This window comes from Neodiprion virginianus, chromosome 2 (assembly GCF_021901495.1).
Source record: "Neodiprion virginianus isolate iyNeoVirg1 chromosome 2, iyNeoVirg1.1, whole genome shotgun sequence".
NCBI lineage: Eukaryota > Metazoa > Arthropoda > Insecta > Hymenoptera > Diprionidae > Neodiprion > Neodiprion virginianus.
In genome coordinates this window covers 41,610,132-41,633,009 of record NC_060878.1, presented here as the reverse complement: position 1 = coordinate 41,633,009, position 22,878 = coordinate 41,610,132, and the positions used below count along the sequence as shown (strand labels likewise).

Here is a 22,878-nt window from a genome sequence, read left to right as displayed (position 1 = left end):
TACCAACTTTTCCCTTTCGCCTTCCAAAGCGTAACAAATTTACTAGCTCTGAGTAATCTTGTCTTGTTTTAAGACAGTTTTGAATTGTTTCTGGAGTCTTTAGCTCTGCACTTTCAGCGATTTGAAATACCTTCGAAACTCTATGCAGCGCTTGCAAAGCGACCGATGACGGTTTTTCTTCAACTCCACTCGATTTTGAGCAGCAATTTCACCCGGTTTGCATAGCTGTAGAAAACTTTCAATCTTTCGAGGATCTGCCCAGCCCCTCGATGCAGAGGTGGAAATTTATTTTTAGGAAATTCAAGGTTGACGTGTCCCGAGCCGTGTTCGTGCCAATTAGAGTCACGAAATTTATCGGAGTCCCCGGTTTTTGCCTTATTCCCCGAGTTTGAGTTCTGCACCAGCAATAGATTTCACCCTCCTCAACGCACAAACACATCTGCGCCACACTGCCAGTCCGCAAGTATGCAGGGTACGAGGTTTTCGCGTGCGGCAGCAACGTCAAAGTCGCGTGTATGGGGTGTCAAAGTTCGACCCTTATATCTCAGGAACGTGTCAACATGCCCTCGACTTAATGGTCGCATCGAGTTGGCCTCACACTTCGTCTTATAGATGTTGCAGGAATTTGTTAATATCGTTTAAAACCGAATCACGTTCGAGTTCCGCTCCCACCACGTCGTGTCGGTGCGTTTCTTTAATTAAACCCTGTTTCAATCCTCTCGGTAGGGTTCAGACGAGAGCAAAGTAAGAAAAACGGTGGTGGTGCCGAAAGAAATTTCTTTTTTCAATACGGATGTATCAGATTTACAGTTCAGTCAAAAGAGTGCCCAAATGAAAGCATTACGGAGTAAAGAGTAAACTGTTGGGACGCAGGTTAGTCAAGTTAAATCAGATTAAAATAATGATCTATCCGTGAACGAAGAAATGAAAAATGCCAACGGTATTGCACAGAAAACCTTATTTATCACAAATTTCTCAAACACTGTAGTTTCCGCATTTTGAAAGGAAATAACTGCACCACGTTCCCAGTTTCAATAAATCTCAGCTCACTTTGTTTGTTATTGGACAATATTTCAATTACATGAATTTGAATTTTCGATTGCTGTGAATAGTTTTAACTCCACAACTTTCGCTTCGTTTTTTTTTTTTAATACGTTCCCGGTGTATTTACCCTGTTAGATTTCATTTCGAATTCCCCGCCATATCTGCCTACCGCTTTCGATTTGCTGCAGGTGAATGACGTCACGTCAACAGGAGCTCTGGCGGGAAACGGTACAATGTTGGACGATTTAACAGGTTAGGTCAAGTTAGGGTCAAGTTGTTTGTCAATGGAAACTATCTGAATCACCTAAATTTGAATTTTTGTTCACTGTGAATAGTTTTCTAATAAAACTTATCATGCGAAGTTAATTAATTTTTTGACTCTAAACCTCCATTCCTCAATTTTTTTTGCTTCGAAACTTTTGTCCCTGGACTACAGATGCACGCGGTAACTCGCCGTTCTCCTTCTCGAGACTCAGACATCGTTAGATACGGTGCGAAATTGCAGCAAGATCGTGGTACAGAAAGTCGAATAGGAGGAATTTATCCGGAGTAAAGCGACTCAAGAAACGCGGCTAGGAGACTTAAACTCGCACTCCGGTCCTAGCCTGATGAGGCACCATTTGTCTACGTGACAAATTGGTAGTCGCAATTAGGTAGCTGAGTTCCACAGTGCCGGGCTGCTGCCACCGTCATCCGAGCCAACTTAAGCTCTGCAGTAGCAAATCCCCCCCTTATCCCACCAGCCATCCCGTGCTTGCTGCAGCGGTTTTTTCCCCCGCAAAGAATTAGAGGAGGATGTGGAAGAGGAACGGAAGAAGGATGAAAAAATAAACCCACCGTGTAATTTACCCATTCGCCAATTAATTTATTGGGGTTAGCACACTCCCTGCACACTTCGGTCCCTGGGGGAAAACCCTGCAGGGATCTCTGGATCAGCGCCGCGGGATGCAGGATTCGAATGGAGTTTTTCGGATAGCTGTGCAAACCTATTTTATTATACCCTACGGTACCCTTTTCTCCGCTACAAATTTAATTCGCCAACTTATGGGGGTGGAATACCATCGATAATTGACTGCTGTCTGTTCGCTCGGTCATTTATTTCCTCGGATCAGGCTGATTTTCTTTTCACGTATTTTTTCCGCAAGGTAAAATATTTTTCATTCAAAACCTCACGTCGTTTAATACAGAAAAATGCTTGAAACTCATTTTCAATTGAAATTACAGTTGATTTTTACGTTACACGTGTACCAGAGTTAATTTGCATTATTTCAACACTCGTAGATGATTCCAAAATTGTGCTTTCAACAAGAGTGAAAAAAAAATTCCATTTTCACGAAGGTTTGCATGCATTATCTCCGTGACGCGCTTTATATGCACAAACCAACACATTTGCGAAGGGTTTGACGGATAGTCTTTGGAACCAACGACGAAAGTGTTCTGCCAAAAATTTCGCTTCGCTTTTTACGGTCTGTCCAGACCCAGAAGCTACAAAATATGTACGTTAGGTAAACAGAGTGAGTAAAACCCGCCGTATAATTTTAAGGGAACTTTTACTGCGGAGTATACGTGGTGTAGATATATTACGTATTTTTTTTTGTTCCTCACCCCTTGGCGAGGAGGGATTTTTCAGAGTTGAGCGGGTGGATTTACATCCCCAGGACAATCGGATTTCGGTGAAAATAATGGAAACTTTCGCTACGTCGTGTAAATACATGTCAAGCACCCCACGCGATCGGAGATTAGCCACAACGGGTTGTACTGTGCGCTGCGTTTATATTTTCGCATTGTGCCGAAGAACTTGGATGAATATGTGGCTATGAACGAGAGGCGCGAACCCTCGACGAATGTGTATTTGGGTCCCTCGTATTTCGGGTATTTTTCACCGAGACGAAAATCTCCGGAATGGGGATTTATGCCGACCGGGGGATGGAGGAAACGCGTTACGCCGCCTCGACGATACGCCATACATCTTGTATACGATATTGGTGAAAAATTGTTCGACGTTTCCGTCTTCAGACTCACGACGGCGCGGCTCGCCGTCTCGACAGTCCAAAACTATTTGAAAAATTGTTGCGGGCCAGTTTCACCCCCATAAATCATACCGCGCAGCCCTTTCGTGCCGTTACATGTGTGCGTAGATACAAGCAGCCAGCGAAAGTCAAGAGCATTGGGGATTCTTATATTTAAAATTATATCGATCTTTCCTCCAGCTTACCGGAATCCACGTATTATTTGCGTGACTCAGACATTTCTGTATTGATAATTACGGTATTTTTTTTTTTTTTTTTTTCTTTCGTGTTTGTTAATTTTGGAATCGTAGCAAAATGATTCGTAATTTTTCGCTTTCGAAACTTTCACCGAGTGTAACATCAATTTAACACGCGTGGTGCAGTGAAGAACGGAACGTGTTATAAATTCACTGAAATGCATCACTTCGATCTTTCGATGGTCCGAAATTTTGCGAATTTCCATTTTTTGACTCGACGTCGCAGCGACGTAAAATATATCGTTACACCATCGCATCATCGTGATTGGAAATATTGTGCGGTTGAAAAATAATATACGAGAAAAACTTGTATATTTTTTAAGCAGCGTCGATAATTTGTCGAGGACGAATTTGAAATGGTAATTGCGCGACGTAAAAGGCACGGCTTTAAAAAGTATAACGACCATTTAGGTTCGTGAAAGCGGTATACCCAAATGAGAGAAAAAAGCAAGAATAGTACAAGAAACAATTAACGAAGAAGAATCCACGAAAGAAACCTGCATCAGTGTACGAGGGTAGAAAAGTTTGGAAAACAGCGAGACTCAACCGGCGTGAAAGAATCCCGCCTAAGGTTCTTTTCACGGGGTGTAAAACTCCCGGCCAAGAACAAAGAGGTCCGTGTATAGAACTATGGAGCTATAGAGCTATAGAGCCAAGGGGAATACTACACACGTATACGTATTTATATGTAGGTATAAATATATACACCTATATATATAAACCGTTGTGTTCCAGCTATTATGCGAATTGTGCTCTCCCCCCGAGCTGCAACAAGAAGGTATGAGGTATAACAGCAGCAGCAAACAATGCCGTCAGAGACGTTGAAATATTGCCGCTGCGGAGTAGAAAAGGTCCGGTAGAAGTCAGCCGGTGCGGTCTGGAGGAAAACTCTTCGGGGTAGGTATTTTATTAAAATTAGTCAGCTGACGCCTGGAATTAATAATTTCTTTGTATGTATAACAACAACGGAAGATCGTTGTAACTGCTGCGCGTTACTCTGTATTTATCATTTGAAAACGAAATTGATTATACAGATATAATATATGTATATACATCTGTACACAAGTCTCAAGAAAATTGAAGTAAACAAACAAAAACATAATTTAATTTCGTGCTCCTTGTATATGTGTATATAATGTGTATCTGGTTTGATTCAACTCTCGTGTTCTCCGAGTTTTTTGCATACCGATTGGGATTTACATTTGAACGAAAACCGACATGCAGCGATCGAAAAGATATTGAAAAAACCTTTCAAACTTCGATTGTTGAGTTTTTTTTTTGTCATCTAATAAAAGGGCTTCAAGTATAAACGACGAAAGTTTGTTTAAAGAGAAAAATCGAAGATGAGACAACCCGTGCAAACAATCCAATGTTAATGAAAAAACTAGATGATACAATGAAGGAATAACAATGTTACAAAGGTGAAACATAATTCTCAACAAATAACGCGAGGTCACGCGACAAAAATTAAAAGTTGTTCAACAATGGAGAGGCAAGACTTTCTCTCTCTCTCTCTCTCTTTCTTTTTCCCGAAGAGGCGCTCTCGAGGATACCTGTAGAGGGATGGAAAGGAGACGGGGAGACGCGAGGGAAGAACAGGGCAAGAACCGGGAAGGGCGAGGGCCGAGGGGGGCGGAGGGCAAGCCTGGGCTAGGGGCTTTATTAATTAAGCTCCTGGGGCGTGGGGCGGAGGCAGCAGCTGGGAAGAGAGGTTGTCCCATTCTGCAACGGCGGATCTAGACGACTACGAACCTCCGAGGAGACCCTTAACCTTACACGAATATACCGGCACCTACCTAAGCCACTATCACGTTGTACGATTGTACCTACACGTAGGTAAAAAATGAAGATTATTCACTCCCAGCGTTACGTTTGCTTGGCTTCACTCGCTCGAGTGAAGATAGATATTTATTTCATTTGTTTGTATGAAATTTTGTGCTTTTTAATCCCCCCCCCCCCCCCCTCTTTCTCCCTCTCTCTCTCTTTTTCTCGATCCGCCCTATACGTCCACTTTCAGCGAACCGATCGCTCTCCACTTCGCTTTCTCAGGTTTAACGGCCGTGGAGTGACCATTATTTTTCCAAACTTTGTTTGCCGTTTACTACAGTGAAAAGTTACAAAGTTCATGCGCTACGAGGATCGAGAGTAGCTATATACACATGTGTATTGGTGTGTACAACCTATAGTACCTATATATAAGAAGTGCAAGTATCAGGTGTTGAAGAAATTATAGGAATTCGATTTGCGTAACACTTTGAATTATTTACGCCGAAGAACAGGGAAAGAAGAAGTTTTTCTTCTTTATTTCACCGAATTAAATGTCAGTGACACTGTTTTTTTTTTCTAATCTTCGTATTTCCGGACATACTCACTGTATTGAGATTGAAAAAATAATGAAACGAAATGGGAGGAATGGGAAAAATACCAATTTCACGTCGACCGTGTAGCGGAAATTAAAAGATAAGTGGGTGAGTGTGTAACGCGAACGCGAATGGCGGCTAAAATATCTACGGCAAAATACCGTTGCGACGTGGTTATTTTTTGCACAACATTATTGGCGCTTCGCGCCAGAGGAATTTAACGATTTCACACTTTTTACGTCGGGTATTTATTTCCTACGGCAATGATTGAAGGAAATAATTACATTACGCAAATACAAGGGCCCGATGCTCTGATTAGCCGGATGCAAGAGATAATAAGCGATGGCTACTAACAATAAGCTAAAAATAATTGATGCATCGATTAATCGAGTCCAAATAAATAATCGAACACGACTCGATTGCATCGGTGAAAATTAATCGATTAATCGATTGTTTCGCAGTTTTTTGAAACTGTACATGTGAAATCAAAATTTCGTAAATTTCAGTACGTTGTCTTAATAGCGGAAAAGTTTTTTGATAATTCATAGTTTCATTCAAAATATTTTTCATTTTCAGGTGAAAATATTCATTTATCTTTCCATTATTACAGCGAACAGGTACTTAGCGAGTAAGAAAATGATAATAATTGATACTTTGATCACATAAATTAATATTGCAATGCAAAGTTCATGGGAGTAAGAAACAAAAATCGAATGAGAGGAAAAATAATCGATTTAATCAAAAATCGAGAAGATACAGTAGCGTGTACAAGACGTTATATTATATAACGGACCGTGGAGTTCCAGCAAGGACTCGGGGCGAAGCTCTAGCCTCACGTACACCAATCGACTATTTCGAAGTTATTTTATGCCATTAGTTACTGCTGCACAACTAGCCAAGTTTCCAAGGCTTTTCAATAGTCTCTTTATACCGTTTTATCGGGGAGTTTAGATATAAAGTATATACGTACTTATACGTATACCTATACGCGTAGCATCCGGTACTTTTTTAGTTCCTGCAGCAGTTCGAGGAGTGAAACTTTAAGAATATTTATAGAGTTTGCGCCTGTATCTAGGTTTAAGTATTAAAGTCAAGGTGGAAATTGCCGCGATATTTCCAGAAATTCCGAATATTTACACTTTATGCAATTCCAGTATTTGAAATTTATACACATGCAGAGGGCGGCAAGAAAAATAAATAAATAAAACACACAAACGTGCGAGAGCCACGCGCAATAAATCGTGTATTCCAAGAAAAAGTTCGTTTTAATCAGTTACTTTGAAAAAATACACCTGGTGTTGTTTTATGAAACGAGAAAAGAAAAAAAACAAGAAGAGCCTTTCACTTTCGACTGTATATTACACGTTATTATACACTTGGATTCATAAATTCACCCGCAAGTTATAAAAGGGCCCCTTTTATTACCCCGTAATTTATCCCGGGCAATTTTCCATACACACAAAGTTTTATCACCCGGATGAAGGAGGACGCGATGAAATTTCTCTCCTCTTTGTCTTTTTCTTGCGGGAGAACTTTTTTTTTTTCTTTTATTTTTATTTTTTTTTTTTTTTAATTTTCTTCTTTGCACCCACGCACTCGACGTGCGATAAAATAACCGTAGCAAATGTTTTTGAATTATTTGTAGTTGATTTGGGGGGTGGGGCAAAAAAAATTCGTCAAGACCCTAAATAAGGATCATCCTATCGTCGCATATCAGCCAGCGCATTGAAGAGCAGCTAGCGTTGACGGCTCGGAACGTTCGCAAAAAGTTCGGCCATAGCAATTTGTCTCTTCTCGTCCCCCTCCCCCACCCCCACCCCCCTCCCTCCCTGCCATCCGTGAAACTCTAAAGATTATGCCGAATTTCATGACCGCCCTCCAACGGCGACGACGCACAACCCGAAACTTTGCTCGCTGATAAACTCGACCCTGCAAGTCTCCGCAAGCTCCCGCAAGCCCGGCTCTCATAACGCTATCCTAGCTCGGTGGGTGACTATATTACGGTACCTACAACTTTCCCCAATCAAACCTCCCAGCCAACCTCCCTCTCGACCTTCCCTCTTCCCGGAAGATTCACGAAACCACGGAGGAATTATGGGGATTAAAATATAACGCCACTCCCCCTCGATCATTTTTAACCAAAGAGTTTACCGCGCTAAATGCTGTAATAAATCGTACGAGGTGGACGTTTTTGCCAGAAATAAATTAACCCCCGAAGATATTGAAGAATTTATTGGCATACACGTACCGATTCTCTTCTTTCAATTTAGAAAAGGTCGGCGTGGTGAGGTTTTTTTAACGGAATCGTACCGTGCTTTTCCAGAGAAATAAATAGGCTTCAACGAAAAGCAAAGTGGGGTTATTATACGTAATATACCTGCGCAGAATAAATCCGAAGAATCTGAATTTATAGGAAAAATTTAAACGATCACCTGCATTGATTGGAGAATTCGTAATAATTCGGATGGTAACTTTTTTCCCGAATTCGATTTCGCAAAACTTTTTTTCCCGCTAATTGGTAAACTTTTTTGATCGACAGATTTTTAAGGGCGATTGAAACGATACCCGGGGCAAGTCTAGATACTTAATATAGAAAAGTTTCCGTACCACTTTCGAGCCATAACGATACGGGAGATATATTTTTTTCAAAGTCACTGAATATATTTTCTGTGAAAAATTCGTTGCTCAGTTTGAAGGCTGAAGAATGGATGAAATAGAAGAAAGTTATAAAATTACCAACAGAATGGATCACTTTTTTCTACATCCTGGTATGAAAAAAAGACGATAGCCAGAGCAGCATTTCAAGGCTTTCTTTTTCGGCCAAAACCCCTCCTCGATTTCGGTCGAAGCTGCGGTTTCATTACGCGAAGAGTTTGCCGTTTGCGTTGAATAGCAATAAGCTAGGTATGGTGAAATTTATTATACGGTCCGGCTCCTTCCTCCCTCCACTTTACCCGAGAAACTAGAGGAGCTGCGTACATATACCCATCGCAAAACAAGCCCCAGCCCATAGATCCTGCAGGAGCGACTCCAGTTTTGTCCCCACGGGCTGCAGGTGCCCCACGTGGCGCGAACCCTCCGGGAAACCTCGATATTAACGCCCATTGATCATCCCCTCTCTCGGCGAGGGGGTGAGTCTCGGACTAAAGATACGAGTACATTCGAAATGCATTCGCGTGTTGCAGAGTTCGAGAGATCCGGCTGCCGACGATCGGGCCAAGGAAACTAGAGAAACGACTCCGCGTCTGGATGACGGAGCTTCGCAAATGGATCTGGCGCGAAGCTTAAGAATTACCAAAAATCATCGAATTTTGGTTAATTTTTCTCGATTTATGGAGTATAATTGATTATTTTTCCTCGCAATCAGTTTTTGCTTTTCACACCCACGAACTACGCGATGCGATATCAATTTATGTGATTAGAGTATCAGTTCTTATCATTGTCTTACTTACTAACAATGAGTAACTATTTGATTGACAAGTGAAAGATGAATGAATATTTTCACCTGAAATTGAAAAATATTTTTAATGGAACTATAAATTGTGAAAAAAATTTTCCGCTATTAAGACTGCGTACGGAAATTTACGAAATTTTGATTTCGTGCGCAACGTTTCAAAAAACTGCGAGTCGCGTCGAGTTTAATAAACGTTATTCGAAAACCTGTACGGTTCAAAACGTGCGATGCATCTCTGATTACGAATTTATGCCTTAAAATTAGTAAAATTGTAGAAGAAGTCACGTAGCTGGTAGCACCGAGATAAACGTGAATAACATAAAACCGAAAAAAAAACAACGTGAGGTGGATTGAGAATCGTCGAATCACAGTAGTCGAGAAATTGAATCCGGATTCGGGTATTTCGGTGCCAGGAATAAAAGTGGAAATAAAACGAGAAGTGCAGCGTTCTGCGGTGGCGGTGGATATTCGTATTAACGGTACGATTTGTATTCAACGAATCTCAATTTCATTTGATTCGATTTAATTTTGAATAAACGGCGTAAGCCGCCGGCCCCCCTCTGACACGTATCGTGAAACCCCTTGTGAAGCAGGCGATTGATTTGCCCCGCCAAACCCTTGTTTTCCACAGTTTCCAGCTTTAAAATACGAACTGCCTCCATTCCAGCCCCGTTTCGCCGGTACGTTAATCGCTCAGCGTTAAACGCATTTTAGCGTATTTCTGACAGCATTGACACGTGCAATTTTCCTTCGGAACTTTTACTTAAAATCTGAAAGAAACAGGCCCATCGGTGTCTCGATTGATTTTCGGGACGAAGCCCGGCTAGTAGGTACAGCCGTCTTTCCTTCTTCCCTCAAATTTCCCAAGACACCCTAACGCCTGTCCTTTATACACACCTCGGCACCTGTTCCTCACGCCCCATTCCAACTCGTCCAAGTTCACCATCGATGGTGGTATCGATATAGATCTTTGGGCGGGTGATCGAGTAGGGATCCGGGCAACTTATTGATTCGTGAAAACGTGTTAGAGAAATTACGAACCTTGTTCGAAGTACGCTCAAGATATACCGCGAAGCGGGCTAAATTTCATCGCCAAAGAGCTACTTGTCACTGTTTGGTTGTGTTGTAGTTCGTTTGATTCTGAGCCGCAACAATGAAAAGAGAGATGGAAAATGAATGACCTGCATTGAACTGATTGAAGCATTCGATTCAAAAAACAATATTAATTATCATAGGTAGGTATTGCAGAGATGCGGAAGGTTGAAATGAAATAAAGAAGCGCGTGTTGAATACAAAAAATTTCCACAATTTCTTATATAATATACATATATTTGTACCGAAACAAAAGTTATGAATAAAAATTAATTTAAAACCGGAGGACACTTGCCATTAGAAACTGTATAATCATTGTGTTTTTGATTAGAAAAAGGTTAATCTATCAACGACGACGACGACAACAACAATAATAATAATAATAATGATGTAAAATATGGCGAGGTGTGTACAAGTAAAATCGTTTCTGAAAACTACGTCGTTGTTTTCGCTCCGCGCAACGATGATAATATAAATCCGTAAATCCGATCGAGCCAATGACCCGCGAGGAGAATGCTTGAAGTTACAATGTTCCTCTGGAATATTGCAAGTAATTCGAAACCAGAGTATAGTCAGAGAACTTGAATTGGCCGAATTGAGTGAGCGATTATAAGAATCGTTGAATGAAAATGGTTCGGCACAGTTGAATTCGAAATATGTGAAAATTGAATCTTGGGTTGTTCTCAGCCCCGCGAATGGGAAAGCTCTGTTGTTGCCTGAAACAGCGTTGATATCAGTCTCGCGCAATTTCCACGCGCATCGCGTGCTCGAAGCTCGAGAGGCTCTTTTAGCTTCGAGGTTCGAGTTTTATCACCTAGTATGGAGCATAGGAGCAGTGAGAAAGAAAGAAAAGCGACCGAACCACGGCAATGTTTATGCAATGTTTCTGCAGGGGTTTCCACGCGCGATCCGCAAGCTCGCGAAGCTTCCGAGTAGCGGGTGCAGGGTTTAGCTTTAATTTTCGACGCCGCGTCTACGTGCCTCGGAGTAGACGGTTGAATTTTCCTCCGCAGATTTGTATCGCCTACGTTTTACGACCCGCACCCACACCTGTCCTTTCACCAGCGCTGCTGATAAGAGACAGAACCATCTTTATGCCCCGTTTCGCCGGTTTCACTCGGCGAATGACAGCAGGTGCGGCTCGCAGATATCATATTTTTCTCGTCCCGCGTCAGACCGGCGGCTGAATTTTTCATCGTGGAAAATTAACTTTTCACGTACGCGTAGCTCTTCGAGGTTCGAGTAATTGGCGAACATTCTTCTCCGCACCAGCCGTGATTATCTCACGCTTCCTCTCTCTCTCTCTCTCTCTCTCTTGTGCTTTCCTCTATTCCAAAAGTTATACTTTTCACCTCGCCGTTGTGGCATAATAACGTATATACGTGTATTTTTAATACCTGTTTTATTATGTAATGAAGGGCGGGGGGGGGGGGGAGGGGGACAATCATTTTTAATTAAAACTTTTCCAGACAACCGCCCCCAGTCCTCCAACCATCATCCACCCGGCCAGAGCTTAATTTCATAATATTTTCCGTCGGTGCTTACATTTCCTACTAATTGCTCCGCGATGCGATTTTTCGCCTGCAGACGCCCGGCTGTAAGGCCTTGTGCACATTGCAAATTTATGCGCAAACTTTGTATTATTATTATACACGATTAATTTCAACATCTCCCCACGTTTCGAACAAACTATACGATTCGATAAGATTTTCAAACGATAAAAACTGCAGCGGTACAGCTGAAATTTGTTCGTTCTTCCAAGTCGGAACGAAAAATTGTTGCAGGGGGGAGGGAAGAATTTATAAAATACCACAGATCAATCGCAATCACCGTGTAGCACGAATTTTTTCCTCTCCTCAATATAATTGAATTCCTTATACTGTACAAACAGTTCCCAGGTAAGCTCGGGTTGGGTTAAGTGAAACGAGTTAGAAATTGTGGGAAATTCGTTAGAGTTAGATAACACTCCGACGGTGTTTCGGAGCCGCTGATTTTTACGCTCAAGGATTTCCCGCTGCTGCAATTCGACCCCTCTTCGCAAGGAAAACAGGGCGAACACGGATGAAAAACACGGTAGAACCTCGTTTCCGCTAAAGTGGGCTGGCTTAGTTTCTCCTCCCGTTTTTTCTGCCTGTTTTTCCGTTTTTTGCTTCAGGTTCACCAAGAGATCCGACCTCCCCCTTTATAAACGTTACCACCGTAAAAAAAGAGGAAAAGGGGAGGGGGGGGAGAGGAGAGGGAGGAGAGAGCGAGACGATGGAGAGACTTTCCCCAGGCTTTATAATCTCGCACGGATGGTATACCTATACCTTGGGGGCGGGGGGCTGGAAATATCAATATTTGCACAATTAATCTCGTCAAATGAAGATTAATCTCCTCTTCTCGGTAACGCTTGCCAAAGTATTAATATTCTGATTGCAAAGCAATTTCTGTAGAAAAAAAAAAAAAAAAGAAAATTATCGATGATGATAATAAGAAGAATAACGATAATATAACCGATATGATATAAATTGTTTCAATAGGAAAAAAGTAAGTGCGGAATAACGGAAAGTTGGTGTAAAATATTATGCAAAGTTAATTACACTTGAAGAAATTTTATTGCCCTAGTTGCGAAATTTATTTCCTGCGGGAAAATTGCGAATATCCAATTCACCCACAAATCGCTAAACACGTCAGACGCGTCCGTCTATAAGCTGAGGTATTTCACCGCTAGTAGAGTTTCAGTTTTCCATCACCTTCTCGCTCTGAAACATCAAGGCGATAAACGCGAATATAACGTAAGTTATAGGCAGTCATTCATGGAAATACACCTGTCTTGGAGAATCGTTCTTCGATGCTCCTCGTACTCTTTGACATTTTGTATAATACTATAGGTCATAGAATTATCGCACACATACCCAATGCGTGTATTTTAATACACCTACGTATGTTCTACGTATGTACATACAATACACGATGTACGTGTACGAGTATAATTCAGCCGGGCGACTTTATCGCGAGGAGCTGAATTATGAGCCGCCGGCGACCAAAACGAGAGAAAAATTATGAGTAGAAAAAAGAAGAGAAGAAGAAAAAAAGCCGCGGTAGCAAAAAAAAAAAAAAAAAATAAATAAACAATTATACAGAACTTGGTGTAGAATAATTGAAATGTACAAAGTTGAGTAACAAGCTGGTGAAAAAACGGGATAAAACTTTTCCACGTTCTCGTTTTCTTCTTCGTTACATTTATCAATTTTTTCTCTTTCTGTTTTAGTTTCTCAGTTAAAATTTACGATCCATACAGCGATAACTAATTCTTTATTATCACAATATATACGTATTTATTATACGCACATCTGCATGTACCCACATTTTTCCATAACTTTTATAATCTTTACCGTTCGTAACGTTCTATGCTCACTTTTTCTTTCACGTCTTCTTTTCATTTTGTTTTTTCATTGCCGTTTACATAACCACGGACGGAATTTATAAGTGCAAAATCATGCCCCGCCGGGATAAAAGGTCGGAATGAAGATAAAATGTTGGATATTTTTTAATCACTTTCGAAGCAGCAGCGTCCTGGCCTCGCCCCCTTTTCCTCCCTTTCCGCGGCCCCGTTATTACCCTCGTCTTATACCGTGCCCTGAAAATCGGCTAGGAAAGAAGTTTAAAGTACTTGCGAAAAACCAGCGCGAGCGATTCGCCGTAACTCTTGCCAAGCCGTGGAAAGATTAAAACCAATAACTTCTAGTCTCGGGGTTCGAATTCTTCACCGAAAACAATTGCGTCACTGGAGTGAGTGGCTGGAGAGCCGGTCGGACGTGAGAAGCGTTGAAAATCGATGCCGCGACGACGTCGTTGACGTTTACCTTCTCTTATGTGTACATATACATATACATACAAGACATATACCTACATACCTAGAGAGAGAGAGCGAGAGAGGAAGAGAGGAAATAACTCGGTGGAGAATTGAGGAGAGTTTTTTGCAATACTGTGCGCAAAATTCGATTTTACGCACTGTTATTATTGCCTTGAACGACACTTTTCCATACAGTGTGCGTCGGATAAAAAAACTGTACAAAAGAATACTTGGCTGTATTAAGGAAATTCCGAAATTTAAAACCGTTTGCTAAAGCTAAAAATATCAACCAAAAATGTTCTCCTTGAAACCAATTTATTCTTTTGTCAAGACCGAAATTTTCTACACTAGTTTCCGTGTAGAAATTGGAAGAAACGTGGTTTTTCGATACACCCTAATCTATACCCATGTATCATACATTGCATCGATAATATCAATATATATATATTTGTTTGTATCATCTCGCGAAACGTGGCTAGTCTTATATATATGGTATATTCTCATATGTCTGCCTATATCGCGCGAGCGAAGGTGGGAAGCCGGAACAAACAGACGATGAAAAAGATACAGTGGGTTCACAGATGCCGCAGATTGTTTGTCCAATCTTTGACCCTCATTCCTAAACAAACACGAACTTCGTTAGGTTCGCGAGAGATTCGTTCGCGCCTTTGCTGCACGGTTCTTTGCCCTCGTGATCCGACTTATCGGCGACGTTGGGAAATTCGGCAAAATTTCAAGGTTAAATAGGTATCCGTTTCGAGTAACCAACTATGAGAGAATCTTGTCCTAATATCAAACCTTGGGGGTGAGTCTGAAGTTCCGAATTTGAAAAGTTCCGAAACGTCTAATTTCAAGTCATTTTGTAGCGAAACTTGCAGTAAGGAGATGAAAATTTTACGAAACTACAAGGTTTCGAACGGCTAGAAGCCCGACGACGCAAAGTTCCAAAATGCAAGATTTCGAAAATTCAAGTTACAATAAAGTAGAATTCCGAAAGTTAACATGCACTCACTCAGCGTAGTTTACTCGACGAGTGGGTGTGAAAAATTAGAAAAACCAAAAATCCGAGCGAGCAGATTTCTGAACGTGAAAATATCGAAAATCGAAAACAAAGAAAGATCAAACTCGTACAATTTCACCAACCCAGAAGTTCGCACAACTAAAAATTTCCGATCATTCAGAATTTCGATGTTTCAAATTTCAAAATTTTCTTATTTTCTCATTTTCGGAATATTGAGCGTCGGATTTCGGTCATTTCGAAACTTTGATATTTCGTCAAAGTTTTATTTCTTTACTTTGAGTTTCGCCAGCAAAAAATTCGAAACTTCAACGCCGCCCCAAACCTTGCGTTAATAAAAATTTTTGGATACTTATTTCGGTTTTATTCTTCTCTCGTTTTAAATTCCGGCGATTTTTTACCTCGGTGACGGGGACGCCGGTCGCTGTCCCCGGTACGCGGTTCACCCCGACACGCCACACCACGCGGCTCTAATAAATCCTCGAAATCGTGCCTCTTAATGGAAATGGCTGTAAGTTACCACAGCCTCCCCCGCACGAAAAGCGGACCCACCCATCCACCCGGCAAAGCCGGCTGACTCTGGGCATTTCATCTTTTCCCCTAAAAAAAGGTCTCTTCGTCCTCTTCACGCCCCTGCAAGATTCTTCTTTATATTTATTCTACGCCGTCCCCGCCTTCCCACGGTTTTCGGATACGCGGTCCCACACCTATAATATATCTGGGTACCGATGCGCGGAGGACTCCTTTCGAGACCTTGAGTTCAAAAGTGAGAGCCATCGAGGCAAATTACCGACATTCGCAGATAAAAGCTCGCGCCGAGCTTTTCTGCCGCAGCAGTCGAGGCGGCTCGTTGTATTCTCGCGGCAATCGCTTATTTATTTGTCTCGAGTGCTGTTCAATTATTCCGGCCCCGGTCCCGTCTTAAATCGGCGTCCGGCGGACCCCAACGATTCCTCGAGGAAACCTTACACTTTCAGCCGGCGTTGTGCGCTCAGGTGTTTAACGGATTCCAACCTCCCCGGGTATGCTCCGTAATCCGAAGTGAGTCTGCAATTTGGCCTCTCTTGACCTTAGCGTCGGCTACAAATTTAAGTAACAACAATAATTCACTTCCCGAAGCTAAATTTTCATCTCGGAGAATTATCTTGTACGACGTTTCTCTACCCAGGAAGGACTCGCGATTTCATGGCGCGATTTTCAGACCCCGGACGGGGCGATGAATGCTGCAATTACGTAATCTCGAAGGCTGTAGCTGTACGGAGCGCGGAAAAAGAGCATTATGGAAAGGAAGAAGGCACGTCGGATGATAGACGCATAATAGGTGCAGGATCGGCGGTCTCCTGTGTATAATGGAAAATATTTTTCTCCCTGTTCGCCGGTTGCCTTACAGTCCCGTAATGTATACCATTCAGGCGAGGGCGGAATTCCCGGAGTTCGGGAAGCTGGAAGAGAGGCTGCAGCGGAGTGAATAGAGACGAATGAAGCCCGGGGGAAATGGGAAAGAAAAGGAAACAAAGCCGGCACAAACAAGATAAGAAAGAAAAAGAAATGCCTTTTATAAATGCAAGCGTTGATCCGTCGGATGAGATTTCCAGGGGGAACACTGCCGTGCTGCAGAGCTTTCGCGCCCTGGACTATTGCTCGAGATTTTTGTCTTTTTTTAGTCTACTCCGTGCCTCCGCAGATCCCGCGAATTCGCATTAATATCCAACATCGCGAAAATCCTCGCTGCTCGAAAACAAACGTTAAAGACAAGATGGCCTGATCGTATTTTCGACGAGATTTGTGAGAAACGGGTTTGAAGTTGCGAAATTGAAAAGTTCCGAAAGCACCTGATTCCGAGTTATCTTGTCACGAAACTTGAAGAAGAGAAATCGAACGTCGACCGAAACGACAAAATTTTGAATGGTCGGAAATCCGAAGGATCAAAGTTCCGAAATTCAAGATACCGAAAATTCAAGCTCCGATAGAACAAAGTTTAGTAATTCACGGAACTGAGAATCTTCGATCATTCGGAATTTCGACGTTTCGGATTTTTAATTTTTCTCACTTTCGCACTTTCGGAACCTTGACTTGTCCGAGTTACCCCCTTTCGGAACTTTGAGCGTTAGGTTTCGGACCATTCGAAACTTTGCTGTTTCGTCAAAGTTTGATTTCTTCACTTGAGGTTCCGCCACCGACATATATTCGGAACTTCTCAAATTCGGAATACATCAGTCCCACCCACTCGTATATGTATAGCCGCATGCCCCCTTCCTTACCGACCTCGTTCTTCGGAGCTGAATATTTTTGAAACTTCGAAGGCGAGAAGGAAAAAATTGCGCGTTGACGGTATACGGTTCGCTTTTCTCTTCCGAAATTATCTTTGCGACACCCGGGTGATATCCCCTTTTATCGGTTCGTCGCAGCCGAGGGTTGAAAAACGAGCTACGCTACTCGGGCGAAGCTAAGGTGAGGCGAAAAAGAGCCAGGCTTGCGTCTCCCTCGGGATACTTAGCTGTTATTTCGGGCGGCTAGAATCAGGAACAAAACGTTAGACCGACGGGAAGAGAAAACAGATTCTCGCCGAGGAAAGTATGGTCGTTCTATGCTCTGGGCTTAAGGGCGGCGTATACCTATAGGTGTGACTATTAAGGTGCCGGAGAAATCTTATCTCCGGAAGTAATCAGCGAGGCGGTACCGGCTTTCTTCTTTCTCCCAGCTTATACCCGCCTCCTTATATATAGAAAGGGTTATTCAATGGCCAATGACGACGAAACGCTGCCTGCCCGGAATAACGGCAAACCGACGGCCCAAGTACCGAGACCGACCAAAACGACGCGCGACTTTCTTCTTGTTTACACTTCCGCTTTTTCGACATGCGATATCCCCGAGAAAATGATACGGATATTGCCATTTCATCCGGAAAGAAATACTTCTCAGAAATATATTTTCTATTCTTCGATAATACTGTAAGGAATTTTAACCAAAATTTTCTCCGCGAGGTGCGGAAGAAGAGGGGGACTTTAATCCTTTGAGTCACAGTACGAATCTGAAATCGGATTTAAAAAATTCAAAATGGCAGATCCGATATCGCGGACAAAAATTTCAAATACGATCGAATCCGGAGAAAAAACTCAGTCCAGGGGTTTTTAGGGTCGGTGATTACTAATCTGAAATCAGATTTTGAAAATTCGGTATAGCGAATCCAATCAGCGATCCCGAAAACCCCCGCATAGACTTTTTTCACCGCATTCGATCAAATTTGGACTTTTCACCCGCCATCTTGAATTTTTGAAACATGATGTTAGTTTCTTAATCCGTGAGCTCAAAAACCGTGGAATACTATCTTCTTAGGGAAGTTGACTCGGCACAATAATGTGCGACTCAAAGGGTTGGGTAAAATACTTTCAGGCAAAAATAAATATTCTTTTGTAAACCTTTCAGATTGATTGAGAAAATTTGTTTGATATCCTCAATAGATGGCAGAGATATCGGGACCATAACTCTTACCAGAGATGCTATTAAATTTTCTCAGAAATTGAGCTATGCTCATATACACGAGTCTCCGGTTTCACCTCCTTTGCTGAATAGAGTAAATGACTTCATGGTTTTCGCAGGAAAGTTACGAGGGTTCGTATGAAATTTCTACCAATTAGCGAGTCCTCGATTCTTAGGAGAGTAATTGCACACGTGTAACGACAGAAACGTCTGGGGGCGAGATTTCGGGTCCAGGATCTCGGCAAGGACGAAGCAAAGGGTGGAAGCCACCGTTCTTTGGGAAAACAAAGAGGCACTACAACTTCTTGCTCCGCCATTCGTCTTTTGGCGGTCGGCTCGCGAGTCTCTTTGTTCTCTTCACATCCACCTCGCACTTATCCTGCCGGGCCTTTCTTCCGTGGTATATGTAATATTATTTCAGGAGAAAGGGCAGCTATTTTTACGAATTAATGCGTCCACTGCAGACCGCCACTACGTTAGACCGTGCACGCCACGTTCACACCGGAAACAGAAATATATATATACATATATATACATATGTATATATATATTTTATACCGACGATCACATGCCTGTCCGCAAAACAATTTTCCCTCTCTTTGTTTTCTTCACCCTACGTGCGAATAAATTGTCACGGCTATTTTCGCCTGCCTTTGTTGTGCTTTCTCCGAGCGAGGAAAAGCCTTTTTACGCACCAGTTCCTCATTCGCGTTGCAGCGTATAAAACGAGTACGATTAGCCCAGACAATATGCAGCACAGTCGCAAAATGTAGCAAACTTATGTAGACTTGACAATATGTACGCATCAATGCCAGTTAATTAAATTCCATTCCATTCCATTTAATATTCCGTTTCGTTAATCAAATCACTACGATATAATTAATTTACATTATAAAACGCAGGAGACTTCGTTACGTCGGCAGCGTTGGTTACGAAACTGCAGCCATACGCTTTCGCGTTCGCGATATAATTGATATATTCTCCTTAAATATCGGAACTTTGATTCTGCTTCGAATACCCAATTTGCGCCTAACGGATGTACATATACAGCTGCTGTAATTGCGCTTCGATTTCCAGGGCAAATTATTCTCAGTTTTCTGCTTTTTTCATTCCTTCTGTCCTTTTGCCGATACCCCAATTTGTTTAAGCAAACTATACAACGAACAAATAAACGTGCATTACGTATTATTGAGTTTGCTCGTGTTGCTTCTAGCGCCCGACCTCGCTGTTTAAGGCTGCTGCAGAAGCTAAGTATCGCGAAGAGAAGCGCAGCTTATTTGCGGATTAGACCACCATAAATCTCTAACCAAATCCAGTAGAATCATAGAGGAAACAACGCGGTGAGATACCGCCTGCGTTTGAATCGGCGATAAGAGAGCAGAAAGAAAATAATAAAATACAAGACCGATCATGGCGAAAAAAAAAAAAGAGCGAAGAGGTAGGAACCGGAAAGTAACGACGCGGCCTTCAAACCTTTTAAAAAGTGAAAATCCTTTCTCGCAAACAATGTTTTTACCCACAGTCAAATTCTCGAGAGAAATCTTAAAAATATGTGACTCGTATTGGACGAGTAGAAAAACTTTGCCGAAAACACGAGCCTAGAAAAAGGTCGGGAATCGAGTTGGGTTGTGGCGACAGGAGGAACAGCGAAAGCTGCGAGCGAATCGCGCGCAGGATATTATATTCGAAAGTCAAAATACAAAGCTCACTTACCCAACCACCTTGCTTGCAGATTCAAAACACACGCCTACTGCGCTGAAAGACACTATGCACAAAACTTAAAACCGTCACTGATGAGAATGACTAAAAATAAGCGTTTTTTGATTAAATCGATTATATTTCCCGATTAATCGAGTATAATCGATTATTTTTCAAACCCATTTGATACAACAAGTGAAAGATAAACGAATATTTTCACCTGAAATTGAAAAATATTTTAAACGAAACTGTAAATTATCAAAAATCTTTTCCTCGATTAAGAATACATACTGAAATGTACGAAATTTTGTTTTTATATGTACACTTGGGGACAATGAATCTGAAACGGCTAATTTTTTACACTAGACAGTTATATTGGCAACGCAGAGAAACCTGACATAACCCATGACCGTCAAATCTAACCTTAGAATACCGCGGGGATAACGACTTGTTGGATTGACACGTATTCTAAGGTTAGATTCGACGGTCATGGGTTGTATTATGTTTATCGAGATTGAGTTTGTTTCACGCTCGGACCACTATGGCGCTGTGGGTTTCTCTGTTTTGCCAACATAACTGTCTAGTATAAAAAATTAGCCGTCCCGGATTCATTGTCCCCAAGTGTACCGTTTCAATAAACTACGAAATAATCGATTAATCGATTAATTTTTACCGACTCAACCGAATCGTACTCGATTATTTTTAGCTTAGTGGCTATCATTAGTCACTCACTGACCGACCGCCTCGGCACCGAAGAGTAAACAAACATTGAACAAGTTCGCGCAACGCTCCGATCCGTCGCTGAACGGAGACTGAGGCCATCAGCTATATGCGAGCGGAAAATATGAGTGGGACATTGGGGACATTATGCTGAGCAGTAAGGCAATATCAGGGCTTGGCACGACTCGTGGTTTTTGCTTCTATTCCGAACGAGCTGGCGTTAACTTACACCGTTGGTGTGTGGAGCTTGTGATGTGGATGGGATGAGAAAACGTTGGAGGAAAGCAAGGGAGGGGGGAGGGTAGGAAGGATCACCACCACTGATGGAAATCTGACCTGAGATATGTTTGTAAATTAATCAGCGACCCTCGTCTGTGTAAGTATTGCACGGGAGCAAATTGTATGGTCTATCGCTTCGAAAGCGTATACGAGGATGTTTTTCAGTCACAGTGGGATGCTAAGCGTCCCACCTCAAGAATTTCCTTGACCCAACCTTATCACAGTTTATTTACAACTCCACACGATCTTTGGTACTTCAGATTCATGATCATCGACCCCGAAAACCCCCGTGTAAGAAAATTCAGGCAAAAATATTGAGCTGAATAATGTGCGACTGAAAGGGTTAATCTGGAAGATCGTCATTTCATTTATGTATTACACCATGTGACAAAGATTCGAGAACACAGATTCTTATAGATACAATGAAGAAGATATAATACTTGATGTGGAAAAATGGTGTCAGAATTTCGAAAACTGTGATTTTTATTTATACATACAATAATGCTATGCTTGTCTATGGAAAACTTAAGCGGATATCGATACGACTTGCAAAAGTCTACATAAGTATGTATATCGTATATACCATTATTCCATCCACTTCTCGCTACACGTTCTTTTATAAATTAACAATTATGAAACTACATGCTTTGCAGAACGCAGTGCGATGTAGCAGCTCGCCGACGCGCTACGCCGCTAACGTTGTCATTATCTCAGAGTGCTTGTAGCAGGAGGAAGTTCGCGCAAGATCAAGTATTTCTGGGAAGAGGGAAAGACCCGGGACCCTTGGATAAATGCGGAAGCCGAGGCGGGGTTAAAGAAAGAATAAGATGTTGGCTCTCCGTGTTAAATGGTACCGAAAATCGATTAAGTGTCCTAGAGCTTTGAATATCGGTAAATCAGCTCTCTCTCTCTCTCTCTCTCTCTCTCGCTAAGAAAAAAAAAAAAGAATAAAAGAACAGATTGACGGAAGACAAAATGGAAATGTAAATTCTGAGATAAAATTGAATTGCACTTAACTTCAGCTGTCAGTCTTCGTGCACAGTTATTATTACGTGCCGTCGAAGACTCGCTAAATATTTCCGATATAATCCGAAAAGCACCGGCTGCAGAGAGCTTTATTCGAGGGCAAGTTATAAACGGTTTGATATTTTCGTGCATGAAACGAGCAACATCGATCGCTACGTTCGCTGCACTGACCCCTTGCATCGTGGAACAAAGTTGGAGCTGAGTAAAATCGATTACAGGCACCTTAACACGGGAACGCTTTGACCCCATATAATCCGCTGCACTCGAATTAGCAGCGATTTCCAATCGAATGGAGCTTCCAGAGTGGAAAAACGCAAAGAGGAGAAGAAATCTGATCACCGAAGCTCACCCGCTGAAAATGCGCTCCGGTGTGTTCTTTTCAAACGTAACGAATTTGTACTTAAGAAAATTCGTTGCCTGTCTCTACGAGCAAAAGAACACACACCGGGGTGGATGTAATAAACCGAAATACCGTGTGAGAATATCACATTTTCACGAGATTTTGCAAAGCGAGCTACACGATTTGCGTTTACAAAGCGACTCACGTACCGGTGTCCGCATTAGAGATTAAACACCCGTAAAGATCCAAACCCACCCGCACGA

General features: G+C 42.0%; 1 protein-coding gene and 1 long non-coding RNA gene across 2 annotated transcripts in view; one reads left to right on the top strand and one right to left on the bottom strand.

Annotated features, from left to right (window-relative positions):
- LOC124297576 (cubilin-like) overlaps positions 1 to 21,025 on the bottom strand; it is an 84,674-nt gene extending 63,649 nt beyond the window's left edge. Inside the window, exons 1-2 of the mRNA XM_046748750.1 lie at positions 20,983 to 21,025; positions 20,266 to 20,355 (exon numbers count right to left, since the gene is read on the bottom strand). The gene's annotated coding sequence lies outside the window, so the exon portion shown is untranslated. The remainder of the gene's footprint in view (positions 1 to 20,265; positions 20,356 to 20,982) is intronic.
- A 143-nt stretch (positions 21,026 to 21,168) lies between these two features.
- Positions 21,169 to 22,153, top strand: LOC124297591 (uncharacterized). The gene is made up of 3 exons (XR_006906639.1): positions 21,169 to 21,346; positions 21,510 to 21,813; positions 21,903 to 22,153. It is a non-coding gene; the product is annotated as an uncharacterized LOC124297591 (long non-coding RNA).
- Positions 22,154 to 22,878: the final 725 nt, after the last annotated feature.